Genomic DNA, 18308 nt, shown 5'->3' with positions numbered 1-18308 from the left:
AAAATGAACTTTTTTGAATTTACCAAATGGCTGCAATGAAACAAAGAGTGAAAATTTTAAAGGGGTCTGAATACTTTCCGTACCCACTGTAGATTGCCCGAGATGAGCTTTGTATTTCAAAATGGGGGTGTATACAGGGGGCTGAAGAGAGTGATGTACTATAAGATGGGGCTTTATATAGCGAGGGTGAGGGGAGTGATATACTACAGGATGGGGCAATATATAAATATATGTACGTATGTATGTATTGTGACAAAGTCAATGGTAAAGTGCTGGAGGGAAGATATGTTTCACTATGCTTAATGGCGTCATTGATATAAAACCCAGAGTTTTTCCCTCCAGCACACTAAGTGCCGTGAGGGGTTAAGCTAGTTTATATAATGGGCTGGCTTTTATGTGGACATTCCTTGAGCGGATGGGAGGATGTCCACCTTATCTCCACCCCAGGGTGTGGTCTGGGGCTTAAATAGTTGGACTCCAGAGGCAGTCTTGGTTCAGCAGGGCTGGAGAGAGGATCTCCAGAGGTTTGTGTCCTGAGGAGGAAAAAAGTGAACCTGTGTTGCTCCAGAGCAGGCAGTGCCCCACAAATGTAGGGACTGTGTTACAGGATTTTGTTGTGTTGTTTTCCTGTTTTGCCTGAAGGGCTTTTACTTCTCCCTCCATGTTGGTTTCTGCTGCTATATTTAAAAAAAACAAAAAACAGAGAAGATTTATAGAGACAGTGTTCCTATTTTCTACCTCCGTGTATCGCTGAGTGAGTTGAACTGCCACAGCATTTGTATGTTTAGTCCTATCATGCAGTACATCACATCTCTATATACAGTGCCAAACTGCATAACATCATTCTCTTCCTCCCCACTATGTACAAGCCCATCATATATCATCATATATATGACAGGAGTAATGCTGGGGTGAGAGTTGGATGATTTGACCCGAGTTAGCCACAGGATCCGATCCAGTTTCCCCTGACTGGGTTCAGTTGTGAAGATATGTGCAGGCCGCTCTACTAATCACCTGATGTAGCAGCATGATGAAGTCATGTCATTATGTTGGTGGAATCACACTGCAGGGGCCTGAAGCACAGAGGCAGCGAGGACAGCAGCAAAGGTGAGCAGAAGATACTAGTAGTTCCATTTTTGCTGCTATTTAGTTTTCTGTGTGAAGAGGGGGCAGATTGGAGGGGGTTGCATTTGGGGGACAGTGAGGAGAGGGGATAGAGTGAAGGTGGGAAACTTTGCAAAGGCAACATGGGGGGCAGAGTTGAAAGGAGATAGTGTCCCTACTCCTTGTTGTCAGCTAACTCTATTGAGGACATATTCATGAGAGGCAGCATTGAAGCCATAGTTCTTAAGGGATAACAGTGTAATGGTCATCATAGTTCATAACAGTGGACTGTTTATGTCATAGTTCATAAAAATCTGATGATCATATTCTATAAAGGAGAGCATTGTGGCAGTCATAGTTCATAAGGGAGGACAGTGTAGAGGCAATATATCATAGCAGGGGGAGAGTATGTGGCTCATAGTTTGTGCAGAAAACAGTGAGAAGATATAATTTATTCAGGGGCACAGCGTGGGCAGCTATTTTTATTTCGCGGGCATTATAATGATCATAATTATTAAGGTCACTGTGTCAGAATGTACTGCAGAAGGTTGTAAAAGTGGGAAGTCTGCAGAGGCATACTGTGGATGTGAAAAGTCATCATGGCATCTGGATTAAATGGAGAATAATAGAAAGAGAAGGAATACAATCAGGTACATCCCACCTATAATGTACATGAATGTAAATATTTATTTGTGACGCTGACTGCGTCTACTCAAGACTGTGGTTACTGTACGGTCCACAGTCTGATGATGGCGGGCAACAATTTCCAGCTTCTTTTTATTACTGTTAAGAACATACTGGGACCTGTAAGTTTATGTGAAACAAGTGTATATAGAGGGGGCTGACCTGACACTGCTGTTGATCGCAATACCGAGCATGGAGCAGTATTCATGTGCTGATGATGAGTTTGGTGCTACATTCATTTACTGATGGTGCTTCCGCTGCTGTATTCATGTACTGATGTTGGTTTTAGTGCAGCATTTATGTACAGATAGTTCCCGTGCTGTATTTTTTTTTTTTACCAATGATGGTTCTGGTGCTGTATTCATGTACAAAAGGTGGCTCATGTACTGATTATGGTTCTACTGCTGTATTCATGTACTGATGGTGTTGGTGCTATACTGATGATGGCTCTGAAGATGCCCACATGTACTGATGGTGGTTCTCATATTGTATTCATGTACTCATAGTGGTTCTGGTGCTATAATCAGGTACTGATGATGGTTCTGGTGGTGGTTCACTGAGTGATGTTCACAAAAACAGAGCATGCTCTCTGGCTGGCTCAGATCAGCAGTAATGAATGAGCAACAGAGCGCGTTGTCAGAATACCTGGCGTGCAGAGACCAGCGCCAGCTCTGCAAGTGACATCACTGGTCTCTGCACTCTGGGTATTCTGACAATGTGCTCTGTTTCCAGCTCATTACTGCTCATCTCAGTCAGTCACAAAACACGCACTGCCACTGTGCACATCACACAGTGTACATCATGCTGAGACTAGCCCAGCCCCTGAAATTAGTGTCACTGATGACACTTTGTTTCAGGAAGGGGCAGGATCTGCAGCAGTGACCTCAGCCTCTGCCCCCGATGACACTTCATTTGAGCATCCTAACATGCACAATCGGTATGTCTAATCTAGTTTCCCTATCGGTATGTCTTTTGCATGTGGGAGGAAACCGGTGTAACCGGAGGAAACCCACACAAACACTGGGAAAACCTCCTTGCAGATGTTGTCCTTGGTAGGACCCCAGCCCTCCAAGGTTGCCATGCTAACTACTGATCCATCGTGCTGCCCTCAAGTATGTTAGAAAATAGTTTAGATTATGGCATTAATTAGATAGGGATTTAGGATGCAAATTAATTTTGACTTCAGACTACCCCTTTCAGAGCATTAAACTTTTGCATTTGGTTTGGAGCAGAAATATGGGATTTCGACGTCAGAGTGCTGTGTAACCTGAGCATCTTGTGTAATGAATATTTGTATAACACCTACTACATGCAGAGAACAGCTGTTATGTTGCCTGCAGACGAATGTGCCTTTAAATTACCATTACATTTGTTATGAATGACAAAGAGACACATAATTGCAGGGGTGCGGTGTGAAAAGGGAGTGTTTACCTCACGCAAACAAGGAACCTGTTGTTAAAAATTTGAATTGCACGCCTGGAACGAACACAACATATTGATCTATCTGCAGAATAGGTCATTATTGTCAGATCAGTGGGGGTCTGACAACTAGCACCCCCACTGATCAGCGTTTACAAGCTCTGTCAGAAGCCGGATGTAATCACTTTGAATGGTGTCGCAAAATTCAGCTGCATTCAATGTGTAGCAGCCTCTGCTGGGTACTGCAGAACAGCTCCTACTCAGAAGAATAACAACGGTTCTGCAATACCTCTTAGTGGCGTAGTCAAAGATTAGACGCTGGTCTGCAGTACTCGGTAGCGGCCCATTCAAATGATTAGGAGCTGTTCTGCAGTACTTGGCAGCAGCCACTACACATTGAATAGAGCTGAGCTTTGCAGCTCCATTCACAGTTTCTGCATCTAGCTGCTGCGGGATTTGTGGATATATGGATAGGACATCAATATTTTATGACATCTCTTTTAACCTGTTTGTTACCAAGCCAGTTGAGTCCAGTGGATTGACTTACTCAATAACTGGCAGATATGGCTCAAAGGTGACTGTTTAGGATGGCGGATTGGACTTTTTCCTAAAGCGTGAGCAGTGACTTACATAAAATACACATTTTTCTGAATCTTTTACTATATTATTTTGCATGAAAATCAGATTTTAACTTCAGATTACAGGTTAATTTTAAAGTATTTATTCACCTTTCCATATTTTGGCATGACCCTTTCCACATTTTGGCATGACTGTATGAAAAGTTGATTTTGTGCGAGAAAGTACAGTTTTCAGTAACCCATCCTGGGGTACATATGCATTACTTTGCAATTTATACTGGGTTTTTTGAAAGTGGCTCTGGAAAAAAAAAATTTGGAGAAAAAACTACATAAAGCATTTGCAGCGCCCCAGAGACCTGGTCGTTGCAGTATGACGCTCTGCCACTAAGGGGAGTGATGGTACGTCTGATGGCACTGAAGGAGTTCTCCTGAACAGGTATCACCAGAACACTTTACACTTCACACTCCGGCCACTAGGGGGAGCAAAAGGCTTTATTTATTGGGCCACTCCTCACACTGGTAAAACTAGGGGTCGGGGAGGAAGTTAGTTAGAAGCTGACTGGGTTGGATTCAGGCAACATCCCGTGGCAGGGGGTGTTGCAGGGAGAAGACACAGGGGGGTCCCTGTCAGGCGTGGGAACCTGGCAGGTGCCTAGCGAACAGAGCAGAACGTAACGGAACCTCGCCTGCACACCCCGCGGCGGTATCCAAGAGAGAGACACGAAGGGAAGGATATTGTGGAACAGTGTAAACGAGATCAAGCACAAAGGAGTACCAGTAGGAGTGGTGCCGTGAGACCGAGGCAACATCCTACTGAGGCGCCAAAAACAATCAAACATGAAGATATTTTATCAAATATCCCAACCATGCTCAACCCCACCATGGGGGAGCGGCCCAAAGAGATATTTAATTATTTTTAGTCACAACGGACACTCCTAAGAATAGCATTTAACAAAAGAAAAAATGGAGTTCATGTCCATAAATAAATATTTTATTTTACAAATGACAATCATAATACTACACATACATGAATAAAGATGTTTTCAAATAATACCTTAATATAAATCATAACAAAGAGGATAATTGGTAGCAAAAGATGGAAAAATAAACACCTGAAAGGGTTAAACTAGTGCCCGGTAGTTATTATTTAAAGTGCATAGTGCTGTAAACGTCTAGGGGCAAGGACCTACAATAATAAAGTTCTCATACGTAAATCTACCCGGCTAATATGAAGTCATGTAATTTGTATCAGCCCTGCGCACAGACCGAGTGACCACAATAGAGTCCGTAATAGGCCAGTCAGATCTAAGAAATCGCTATAAGTCCATCAAACTAAATCCTTACCCAGATAGGAGGCAACTAGGATTACCCGCAAGGGGCCACCTGGCGGGTTATCCTAGTTGCCTCCTATCTGGGTAAGGATTTAGTTTGATGGACTTATAGCGATTTCTTAGATCTGACTGGCCTATTACGGCCTCTATTGTGGTCACTCGGTCTGTGCGCAGGGCTGATACAAATTACATGACTTCATATTAGCCGGGTAGATTTACGTATGAGAACTTTATTATTGTAGGTCCTTGCCCCTAGACGTTTACAGCACTATGCACTTTAAATAATAACTACCGGGCACTAGTTTAACCCTTTCAGGTGTTTATTTTTCCATCTTTTGCTACCAATTATCCTCTTTGTTATGATTTATATTAAGGTATTATTTGAAAACATGTTTATTCATGTATGTGTAGTATTATGATTGTCATTTGTAAAATAAAATATTTATTTATGGACATGAACTCCATTTTTTCTTTTGTTAAATCCTACTGAGGCGCGTAGCCGGTGGCCGGAACACCGCGGGAGTAACTGACTCTAGGCCTTACTTCGAACTCCACAGGACAGTTAATCATAGGTTGGCTATCTACCTTACTACACCTACGAAGACATAGGGGGCAACGCATGGAGAGGGGCGTCTCTAGGGTCCCGGAAGAGCTCCGAGCCTTCCCGTCATACGGGTGCGTCCTAGCCATAACATACCTGGGGGACGTTGAACTAGAAAGATCTGGAACCAAAGAGAGAGAGCTGTAGAGAACGAGCGAACGAGAACAGCAGTTGTGAGGACTATTCCGAATGCTCAGCAAGGTAGGACTACAACACACAGGCGCTAGTGGTAGGCAACGATTTCCATCTGCGAAGGAAACTCTGGATGTGTCCATCGGACCGGCCGGTCTCAGATAGCCCTGTTAAGCGTGCTCTGGATTGAGGATCTTGAAGTCTTCAGTAAAGAGGTAAAGAGACTGCAACCCTGTGTCCTCGTTATTGACTGCACCCTACACCATTACCATCTACTTTACTGGGAAGCCCTGGGGACATACTTCACCTGTGGGAAGGTATACCATCCAGCTGCCATTCAATCACCCCAGCGGACCCCACAGCAGCGTCGGTCACCCTGACCGAACACCACAGGTGGCGTCACGAATCCCTGACAGACTGTACCACCTTTATTGGACGCCCCTTAGCAGGGTCGCGGACCGGGTCTAGCCACCGTGACAGCCTCAGAACCGAACCAGAGAGGCCCGGTACCGAGAACTCGTGGCCCTGTGTCTGGGGGTGCTCCACATTCCTAAATGATCTTCAGTGAAACACTACAGCACCAACCATACCCAAATTCCACCTTAATGTTTGTACAGACTTGTGGTTTCAAGTTATGCAATGTAGCACACTCAGTCCAAGAGATAAGTGAGCTAAGATAAGTTCTTTACTTGGATTTATTTTTGTAAGGGTTATTTTAGACATGTGCTCTGCAGTATGTTAATTAAAGGGGTTTTCCAGGATGTAATATTGATAAGTTATTCTTAGGATGGGCTATCAATGCGTGATCTGAAGGGTCCTGAGTATAGACGGTTAATTTTCTCTCTAGGAAATCCCCTTTCACATCATGCCTTATTTACAGATTCTGCGTAAGGTTATACTGGCATAAAGCATCAATCAGTGTCAGCACAAAAACTGCAATATCAGCATTTCTGACTTTTTCCTGGCTCCACTGAACTCATTATTCCCAAACCTCTCTTTGCAGAAATTATTTAAAAGTTGTTTTTTTAAATTTTGCAATCACAAAAACAATCTCGTGTCCTTATAATGTAACTATATAATTATAAACAATATAGGAAAGATAAAAAATATTACTAGACTATCTATAGAATACTGTTTGATGAAGTGCAGCTTGTGTTAAAGGGGTTGTCCGAAACCTAATGCCCAACCCAATACTTAATGTCTGTCTAATTTTAAAAGCTAAGCACTCATGTAAATTACGCGAATTAAGTTTTCTACTATTCCAATGTAGTTCTTGTTTTTACACTTCCAATGATGTTGTGTTTGAGTCACTCAGCATGTACTGTGAAACATCAAGCAGAACATCATCAAGGGGCTTGGGCTGCACTCACCCGATTCCTACCCTGCCCTGACACGGGATATTATGAGGGGCTGGCACTGCGATCACTCCCCACAGATAGTTTTTTGGCTCTGAAATGGCAAGTCTTCATTGGCATCTGTTTCAGTATGTTCTCCATGCTCATTGTGCTCTGACCGCTTCAATGTGCTGAAGCAGTACGCTCCCTCGCTGGCTCATCACTTCTGACCATGTTCACACTATCAGTATTTGGTCAGTATTTTACATCAGTATTTAGAAGCCAAAATCCGGAGCGGAACAATCAGATAGAAAGTACAGTGGGGGAAATAAGTATTTGATCCCTTGCTGACACTGTAATTTTGCCCACTGACAAAGACATGAACAGCGTATAATTTTAAGGATAGGTTAATTTTAACATTGAGAGATAGAATATCAAAAATAAAATCCAGAAAATCACATTGTATAAGTTATATAAATTTATTTGCATTTTGCAGTGAGAAATAAGTATTTGATCCTTCTGGCAAACAAGACTTAATTCTTGGTGGCAAAACCCTTGCTGTCAAGCACAGCAGTCAGACATTTTTTGTAGTTGATGATGAGGTTTGCACTCATGTCAGGAGGAATTTTGCTCCAGTCCTCTTTGCAGATCATCTCTAAATCATTAAGATTTGAGGCTGTTGCTTGGCAACTCGGAGCTTCAACTCCCTCCATACGTTTTATATGGGATTAAGGTCTGGAGACTGGCTAGGCTACTTCATGACCTTAACGTGCTTCTTTTTGAGCCACTCATTTGTTGCCTTGACTGTGTGTTTTGGGTCATTATCTTGCTGGAAGACCCAGCCACAACCCATTTTTAATGTCCTGGTGAAGGGAAGGAGGTTGTCATTCAGGATTTTACAGTTCATGGCTCCATCCATTCTCCCATTGATGCAGTGAAATAGTCCTGTGCCCTTAGCAGAGAAACACCCCCAAAACATAATGTTTCCACCTCCATGCTTGACAGTGGGGATGGTGTTCTTTGGGTCATAGGCAGCCTTTTTCTTACTCCAAACATGGCGAGTTGAGTTAATGCCAAAGAGATCAATTTGTGACTCATCAGATCACAGCACCTTCTCCCAATCACTCACAAAATCATCCAGGTGTTCATTGGCAAACTTCAGATGGGCCTGCACATGTGCCTTCTTGAGTAGGGAGACCTTGCGGGCACTGCAGGATTTTAAACCTTTACGGCGTAATGTGTTACCAATGGTTTTCTTGGTGATTGTGGTCCCAGCTGCCTTGAGATCATTAACAAGTTCCCCCCTTGTAGTTTTAGGCTGATCTCTCACCTTCCTCATGATCAAGGATACCCCATGAGGTGAGATTTTGCATGGTGCCCCAAATCGATGACGATTGACAGTCATTTTGTATTTCTTCCATTTTCTTACTATTACACCAACAGTTGTCTCCTTCTCACCCAGCGTCTAGTGATGAGCGAGTGTACTCGTTGCTCGAGTTTTCCCGAGCACACTCGGGTGGTCTCCGAGTATTTGTTAGTGTTCGAAGATTACGTTTTCATTGCCGCAGCTGAATGATTTACAGCTACTAGACAGCTAGATTACATGTGAGGATTCCCTAGCAACCAGGCAACCCCCACATGTACTCAGCCTGGATAATAGCTGTAAATCATTCAGCTGAGGCGATAAAAACTAAATCTCCAAACACTAACAAATACTCGGAGGTCACCCGAGTGTGCTCGGGAAAATCCGAGCAACGAGTACACTCTCTTATCAGTACCAGCGTCTTACTTATGGTTTTGTAGCCCATTCCAGCTTTGTGCAGGTTTATGATCTTGTCCCTGACATCCTTATAAAGCTCTTTGGTCTTGCCCATGTTGTAGAGGTTAGAGTCTGACTGATTAATTGAGTCTGTGGACAGGAGTCTTTTATAAAGGTGGCTATGTAGGACAGCTGTCTTTAATTCAGGCAACGAGTTGAATAGGAGCGCCGAACTGTTCTGTAGGAGCCAGAACTCTTAATGGTTGGTAGGGAATCAAATACTTATTTCTCACTGCAAAATGCAAATAAATTTATATAATTTATACAATGTGATTTTCTGGATTTTATTTTTGATATTCTATCTCTCAATGTTAAAATTAACCTACCCTTAAAATAATAGACTGTTCATGTCTTTCTCAGTGGGCAAACTTACAAAATCAGCAAGGGATCAAATATTTATTTCCCCCACTGTATAATAGAAACACGTCACCACTTTTGTGTTTATCACCCACTCCTGGTTTTGTCTTACAAATATTGATGTGAAATAATGAACGTGTGAACATGGTCTTAGAGTAAGTCATAAAACTGGTTAATTTTTAGAATTAGATATTAAGGCCTTGATTCATCATTACTGGCATTGTAAACAAGAGTCTTTGTCAGAGGGTGTGGTAAAGTCAGAGACACAAGTCTCTTAATGGATCAGACATGTCTTAAAAGTGACATGCGCCTCAAATCATATTCCAGTCATTGACTGGAGTAAGATTTGTTGAGTGAGAAACGCCACAACTCGTACTGAAATAATGAATTAGACAAGCGGGCATCACCACGCCCCATCCTGCCTCTGTCCCATCTCTGCCCATTTTGGTAGAGCTAGCTGAAACTAAGAACAACCTCACTTTGCGTAAATATATTGCTACCAGGCTCGGACTGGCCCATAGGGGAATAGGGGAATCTCCCGGTGGGCCCCTGTGCAGATATGGGCCTCCAATCTTACTGTATGGGCAGTACTTGTCATAATTCACTGGAATCACTCTGTGCAGAAAAAAAAGCAGCATCTCATCATTCACTAAACAAACTACTCAGTTTATTATTGTATAGAGATACATTTGTGAACCAGAGTTGTGTAATATTTGTATGCAGGTGAAAAGTGGGCCCCCAGAGTCAATGTTACTGGTGGGCACTTGGCACCCCAGTCTGACACAGATTGTGAATTTTCAAAGTAATAGTATTAGTTTTTTGACTGCTCCTTTATTCTGAAAGAAAGTACGATTTTTGTTCAATCAGGTTAGTATAGTGAAACAGAGTACATGCACATAGGGCAATTCTGCTGTGGACCTCCTGCAGCTTACATGATGTAATCCACAGTAACAGCTCAGGCACAAGTTGGCACACTATACAGTTCAAACTGCAGAACCACTGATCTGCTCTACTGTAGATTGTGACAAACCCAGTTCTGCTACATCATTCAGTAACTCTTCTATACCACTTTGCTATACAGTTCTGCCACACATTTTGTGACTTTCAAAGCTGCTTATGCTAGAATTCTAGGGCAATAGCTTTGATGACTCGGGATCTGTCACTCTCTACCTGTCCTCCATGTGTAGTGTGGGGTCTGTCACTCTCTACCTCCCTTCCATGTGTAGTGTGGGATCTGTCACTCTCTACCTCCCTTCCATGTGTAGTGTGGGGTCTGTCACTCTCTACCTTCCTTCCATGTGTAGTGTGGGGTCTGTCACTCTCTACCTCCCTTCCATGTGTAGTGTGGGGTCTGTCACTCTCTACCTTCCTTCCATGTGTAGTGTGGGGTCTGTCACTCTCTACCTCCCTTCCATGTGTAGTGTGGGCTCTGTCACTCTCTACCTCCTTTCCACGTGTAGTGTGGGGCCTGTCACTCTCTACCTGCCCTCCCTGTGTAGTGCGGGGTCTGTCACTCTCTACCTGCCCTCCCTGTGTAGTGCGGGGTCTTTCACTCATGTAGTGTGGGGTCTGTCACTCTCTACCTGCTATCTGCCCTCAATGTGTAGTGCGGGGTCACTCTCTACCTGTCCTCCATGTGTAGTGCGTGGTCTGTCACGCTCTACCTGCCCTCCATGTGTAGTGTGGGGTCTGTCACTCTCTACCTGCCCTCCATGTGTAGTGTGGGGTCTGTCACTCTCTACCTGCCTTCCATGTGTAGTGCGGGGTCTGTCACTCTCTAACTTCCTTCCATGTGTATTGTGGGCTCTGTCACTCTCTACCTCCCTTCCACGTGTAGTGTGGGGCCTGTCACTCTCTACCTGCCCTCCCTGTGTAGTGCGGGGTCTTTCACTCATGTAGTGTGGGGTCTGTCACTCTCTACCTGCTATCTGCCCTCAATGTGTAGTGCGCGGTCACTCTCTACCTGCCCTCCATGTGTAGTGTGGGGTCTGTCACGCTCTACCTGCCCTCCATGTGTAGTGTGGGGTCTGTCACGCTCTACCTGCCCTCCATGTGTAGTGGGGGTCTGTCACTCTCTACCTGCCTTCCATGTGTAGTGCGGGGTCTGTCACTCTCTACCTGTCCTCCATGTGTAGTGTGGGGTCTGTCACTCTCTACCTGCCCTCCATGTGTAGTGTGGGGTCTGTCACTCTCTACCTGCCTTCCATGTGTAGTGCGGGGTCTGTCACTCTCTACCTGTCCTCCATGTGTAGTGCGTGGTCTGTCACTCTCTACCTGCCCTCCATGTGTAGTGTGGGGTCTGTCACTTTCTATCTGCCCTCCCTGTGTAGTGTGGGGTCTGTCACTCATGTAGTGTGGGGTCTGTCACTCTCTACCTGCTGCCCTGCCCTTTTCAGTTCACTCGTTGTGTATGTCCTATTCTAATGTATAATGTTCTTCTGTCAACTCCACTGTCATGTCAACTATGTAATTCCTTTATGATTTTTATGATTTAAGTTGTGCTGCTGTGATACCATAATTTCCCACGGGATCAATAAAGAGTATCGTATCGTATCGTATCGTATGTGTAGTGTGGGGTCTGTCACTCTCTACCTGTCCTCTGTGTGTAGTGTGGGGTCTGTCACTCTCTACCTGCCCTCCGTGTGTAGTGCGGGGTCTGTCACTCTCTACCTGTCCTTCGTGTGTAGTGTGGGGTCTGTCACTCTCTACCTGTCCTCCATGTGTAGTGCGGGTTCTGTCACTCTCTACCTGTCCTCCATGTGTAGTGTGGGGTCTGTCACTCTCTACCTGCCTTCCATGTGTAGTGCGGGGTCTGTCACTCTCTACCTGTCCTCCATTTGTAGTGCGTGGTCTGTCACTCTCTACCTGCCCTCCATGTGTAGTGTGGGGTCTGTCACGCTCTACCTGTCCTCCATGTGTAGTGTGGGGTCTGTCACTCTCTACCTGCCTTCCATGTGTAGTGTGGGGTCTGTCACTCTCTACCTGTCCTCCATGTGTAGTGCGTGGTCTGTCACTCTCTACCTGCCCTCCATGTGTAGTGTGGGGTCTGTCATGCTCTACCTGTCCTCCATGTGTAGTGTGGGGTCTGTCACTCTCTATCTGCCCTCCCTGTGTAGTGTGGGGTCTGTCACTCATGTAGTGTGGGGTCTGTCACTCTCTACCTGCTACCTGCCCTCAATGTGTTGTGCGGGGTCACTCTCTACCTTCCCTCCATGTGTAGTTTGGGGTCCATCACTGTCTTCCCACCTTCCATATGTAGTGCGGGGTCTTTAGTTGTGCACTCATTTTCTTTTTAGAAAGAAGAGGCTTTCTACCGGCAACCCTTCCAAACAAGCCAGACTTGCTCAGTCTTGTTCTAGTTGTAATGTAATGCACTTGAACATGTAACATGCTGAGGCCTCTAAAGTCTGAGCTGAGGCCTCTTGTTGTTTTTTTTTTTTTTTGCAATTACTGTGTGTTGCATGGTCTGACCATGGAGTGAATTTGCTGGTCGAACGCTATTTACTACTCATAGACAAGCTGTGTGGCTGGGTAGTCAAAGGACTCGGGGTCAGATACAAAGAGGGCTCATCATAAACGGGTAAATAAACCTGTCCCCTCCATATATCTCTGAACTAATCTCCCAATATCTTCCTTCACGTAATCTCCAGTCCTCCCAAGACCTCCTACTCTCCTCCACACTTATTCGTTCCTCACACAACCGCCTCCAACATTTCTCCCGAATATCCCCCATCCTCTGGAATTCCACGCCTCAACACGTCCGACTATCGACAACCCTCAGCTCCTTCAGACGGAACCTGAAAACCCATCTCTTCAAGAAAGCTTACAGCCTGCAATAACCATTCTGCCGCCTCGCCATCGCCAGAGCCGCCGCCTTGCCATCGCCAGAGCCGCCGCCTCACCGCCGCCAGAGCCACCGCCTCACCCCTACCTTCTGTCTCTTCCCCACTATCCCATAGAATGTAAGTCCGCAAGGATAGGGTCCTCTCCCCTCTGTACCAGTCTGTCACTGTAAACCTGTTCACTGTAAATGATATCTATAACCCTGTATGTAACCCCTTTCTCATGTACAGCACCATGGAATTAATGGTGCTATATAAATAAATAATAATAATAATAAATAAAGGTGCAGTCAGGTCACAGTCGAGGTTAGAATTCCGAGAGGTTGTGGATCAAGACAAAAGGGCAAACGGATAGTCAAGACAAGGTGCTAAGCGGGAGCAAAGATTAAATAAAGGAACATAGAGAGAGCAAATGCACATCATTTGAGCTACGCTACAACTGGCACTAATTGGAGGCAGATAGCCAGCTAAGCACTCAAATATAGTAGACACATGGAGGAAGCCCGAGCATGTCCCGAGCCTGATTGAACAGCTGAACTGTCACTCAACACACTGATAGCTCAGCACACTCCTGCCTCTGATTGGATCGCTGAGCTGTCCATCACTATACTGACAGCTCAGCACGCACTCCTGGAAAAATTGTAATTTGAACATTATCCACTTGTGAAAAAACTTTCTCACTTTTGAATGATGGACTCTAAACTGTTTGGAAAGGTCTTTATAATTCTTCCCAGATTGATGGGCAACAACAATGGCTTCTCTAAAATAATTTCTGATGTCTTTCCTTCTTGGCATTGTGTAAACACATGTTTGAATACTCCACACCAGCAAACTGTCAACATTTTTGCTTTTATTGTATTGATTACACTTTGTAATGAATAATTAATCAAGGCCATTTGATTAGCAGCACTTTGCTGACATTTACCTTTGACATACGTATGGCAGCAGTAAGCGTATGTAATTCTTCACATACAGCTTCTGCATTTTGACCTAGTTTTTTGTTAAATAAATAATGACCCAATGTAATTTGTCACATGTTGTTGTTAGTTACGGAATTGTTCAACTGTTAAGTGACATGTCTGACAGCAGAATGAAGATGTACTGCTGTCTGTTTCCAATGGCAACCGGCTACATTTTGAAATCAGCTTTGTTTATTAGGGTATGTGCACACATTGCAGATTTGCCTGTGGAATTTTCTGTGCAGATTCTTCCCTCTCTTGCCAGAAAACTAATGTGCGGATTTGCTGCTTTTTTTATGCGTTTTTTATGCGTTTTTTCCATGTGGATTTGTATGCGTTTTTGAACGCTAAATAAAGATCTATTATTGAAAAAGAAAAAAAAAAAGATTTGTGATGTAATTTCTTGTCCAACCTCCTTTTTTACATTTATCTAAGTATCTATATATATATGTATATATATCTGTCTATCTATAAATATATCTGTAGATAGATAGATCTATAGATACAGTGCCGGCAAAAAAAATCTTTACACTTGCGCAGCAAAAAAAAACTTTACATATAAAATCCACATCATAATTTCACTTTTTAAAAGTGTACACAATGGGGGAGATAATAAAAAACTGTCTAATATTAAAGCTGGCTTTGTTGCAAATATCAACCAATCTACACTCAGTTTTCACTTCATTGGTAAAGAGAAAGCTGCACTCTGATTGGTTGCTATGTGCAGCTCAGCCAGTTTTGCTGTTAAGGCCCCTTCACATTAAGCGATGCTGCAGCGATACCGACAACGATCCGGATCGCTGCAGCGTCGCTGTTTGGTCGCTGGAGAGCTGTCACACAGACAGCTCTCCAGCGACCAACGATGCCGGTAACCAGGGTAAACATCGGGTAACTAAGCGCAGGGCCGCGCTTAGTAACCCGATGTTTACCCAGGTTACCAACGTAAAAGTAAAAAAAAAAAAACACGACATACTTACCTACCGCTGTCTGTCCCCGGCGCTCAGCTTCTCTGCACTCCTCCTGCACTGGCTGTGAGCACAGCGGCCGGAAAGCAGAGCGGTAACATAGTAACATAGTAACATAGTTAGTAAGGCCGAAAAAAGACATTTGTCCATCCAGTTCAGCCTATATTCCATCATAATAAATACCCAGATCTACGTCCTTCTACAGAACCTAATAATTGTATGATACAATATTGTTCTGCTCCAGGAAGACATCCAGGCCTCTCTTGAACCCCTCGACTGAGTTCGCCATCACCACCTCCTCAGGCAAGCAATTCCAGATTCTCACTGCCCTAACAGTAAAGAATCCTCTTCTATGTTGGTGGAAAAACCTTCTCTCCTCCAGACGCAAAGAATGCCCCCTTGTGCCCGTCACCTTCCTTGGTATAAACAGATCCTCAGCGAGATATTTGTATTGTCCCCTTATATACTTATACATGGTTATTAGATCGCCCCTCAGTCGTCTTTTTTCTAGACTAAATAATCCTAATTTCGCTAATCTATCTGGGTATTGTAGTTCTCCCATCCCCTTTATTAATTTTGTTGCCCTCCTTTGTACTCTCTCTAGTTCCATTATATCCTTCCTGAGCACCGGTGCCCAAAACTGGACACAGTACTCCATGTGCGGTCTAACTAGGGATTTGTACAGAGGCAGTATAATGCTCTCATCATGTGTATCCAGACCTCTTTTAATGCACCCCATGATCCTGTTTGCCTTGGCAGCTGCTGCCTGGCACTGGCTGCTCCAGGTAAGTTTATCATTAACTAGGATCCCCAAGTCCTTCTCCCTGTCAGATTTACCCAGTGGTTTCCCGCTCTGCTTTCCGGCTGACCGACGCTCACAGCCAGTACAGGAGAAGTGCAGAGCAGAGCGCCGGGGACAGACAGCGGTAGGTAAGTATGTAGTGTTTTTTTTTTTTTACTTTTACGCTGGTAACCAGGGTAAACATTGGGTTACTAAGCGCGGCCCTGCGCTTAGTAACCCGATGTTTACCCTGGTTACCAGTGAAGACATCGCTGGATCGGTGTCACACACGCCGATCCAGCGATGTCCACGGGAGATCCAGCGACGAAATAAAGTTCTGGACTTTGTTCAGCGACCAACGATCTCCCAGCAGGGGCCTGATCGTTGGTCGCTGTCACACATAACGATTTCCTTAACGATATCGTTGCTACGTCACAAAAAGCAACAATATCGTTAACGATATCGTTATGTGTGAAGGTACCTTTAGGCAGTCTTTTATTATCTCCCTCAGTTTTTGATTATCTCCCACAATGGGTCGAAAGAAGCTTAAAATGGAAGAGAAATCCCGTGCCTTGACTCTGCTCGAGAAGGGGGATTCGGTGATTGCTGTAGCTAGAGATCTAGGAGTGTCAAGAGAAGCAATTTATCAACTGTTAATTAACAACTTATCAACAAATTATCAACTTAGTTGATCCGAAACGTTGCCACGCCGTTCAGGCAATAAAGTCCACTTTTTTTCATTTTGTTGTGCTGTTTTCCTTTTTCTTTTTTATATTTTTACCACCTACAACAGTGGTTTGGAAAGCTTTGCACGTTTTTTCAAGGTAATATTTTGATGCTGTTCCTTTTTTCATTCTATATCTATTGATAGATATTTCCATATCTATGTTTATAGATATATTCATAGATATATAATAGCAAGGCCGATGTTTATTAATGAAAAAAACAGGAAAAAAAATGGCATGGGCTACCGCGCAATTTTCTGAGCCAGAGGGGCAAATCCGATGGCCGGGGGCATTATATTTGTAGCCTGGGAATGGGGTAATAGCCATGGCCCCTTCCCAGGCTATGAAGATCAGCCCGCAGCTGTCTGTGTAGCCTTTACTGGCTATTAAAATAGGGGGACGCCCCCCAAAAAATGACGTGGCTTCCCCCTATATTTTTTAGCCAGAAAGGCTACACAGACAGCTGCGGCTGATATTCATAGCCTAGAGAGGGACCATGGTTATTTGCCCCCCCCCCCCCCGGCTACAAATACCAGCAACCAGCCACCTCAGAAATGGCGTATCTGTAAGATGCGCCAATTCTGGCACTTAGCCCCTCTCTTCCCACTCCCCTGAAGCGGTGGGATATGGGGTAATAAGGGGTTAATGTCACCTTTGTATTGTAAGGTGACATTAAGCCAGGTTAATAATGGAGAAATGTCAATAAGACGCCTATCCATTATTAATCCTTTTGTAGTGAAAGAGTTAAAAAAAAGACACAGCCAGAAAAAAGTATTTTAATATTCATAATTTCACCATACTTACTATATTCGATTGCCTGCAAAAATTAAAAATAATAAACCAACCGTATACTCACTTTCTGCCGTAGTCCAATTAATAACGAGTGTCCCACGATGATCTCCCCTATAGAACAGTGACATCAGGTGATGTCACCGCTCTATAGGGCCTCCGGTGACACACTGACAGGGGACAATGGTTCCTGCAGTGCATCACTGAAGAGGTTACCTGAGTTCAGGGTCTCACTTTATGGCAAAGTTGTGTGGGAATTTTCACACAGAGCAGTGCCACAAGTGAGACTAGAGACTATTTCTCACAGGGGTGGAGGAATACAGTGCGAAAGGATACCTTCCGTCATTGTACTCCGGAGCCCCTGGAGAGCGGTTGCATCAGCTGATGTGGCAGGTCTCCACGGGAGATCGGCGTGGGACACTCATTTTAATTGGATTTCTGTGGATCAGGGAGTATATTGTTTGTTTATTATTTTAATATTTTTTACAGGAGAGCAATGGCTTTGGGGATTAAGGTGATGGCGAGTATGTACTCTATGTTGTATGTACTGTATGTCTATATGTATGTACTGTATGTCTATATGTATGTACTGTATATGTGTATGTCTATATGTATGTTGTATGTACTATATGTATGTACTGTATGTCTATGTATAGTATGTACTGTATGTTGTATGTACTGTATGTTGTATGTTCTGCATGTTGTATGCACTATGTTTGTACTATATGTACTGTATGTTGTATGTACTGTGTTGTATGCACTGTATGTTGTATGTATGTACTGTATGTTGTATGTATGTACTGTATGTTGTATGTATGTTCTGTATGTTGTATGTACTGTATCTATGTACTGTATGTTGTATGTACTGTATGTATGTACTGTATGTTG

This window comes from Ranitomeya imitator, chromosome 2 (assembly GCF_032444005.1).
Source record: "Ranitomeya imitator isolate aRanImi1 chromosome 2, aRanImi1.pri, whole genome shotgun sequence".
NCBI classification, from domain to species: domain Eukaryota; kingdom Metazoa; phylum Chordata; class Amphibia; order Anura; family Dendrobatidae; genus Ranitomeya; species Ranitomeya imitator.
Note: the sequence above shows the minus strand (reverse complement) of the source record.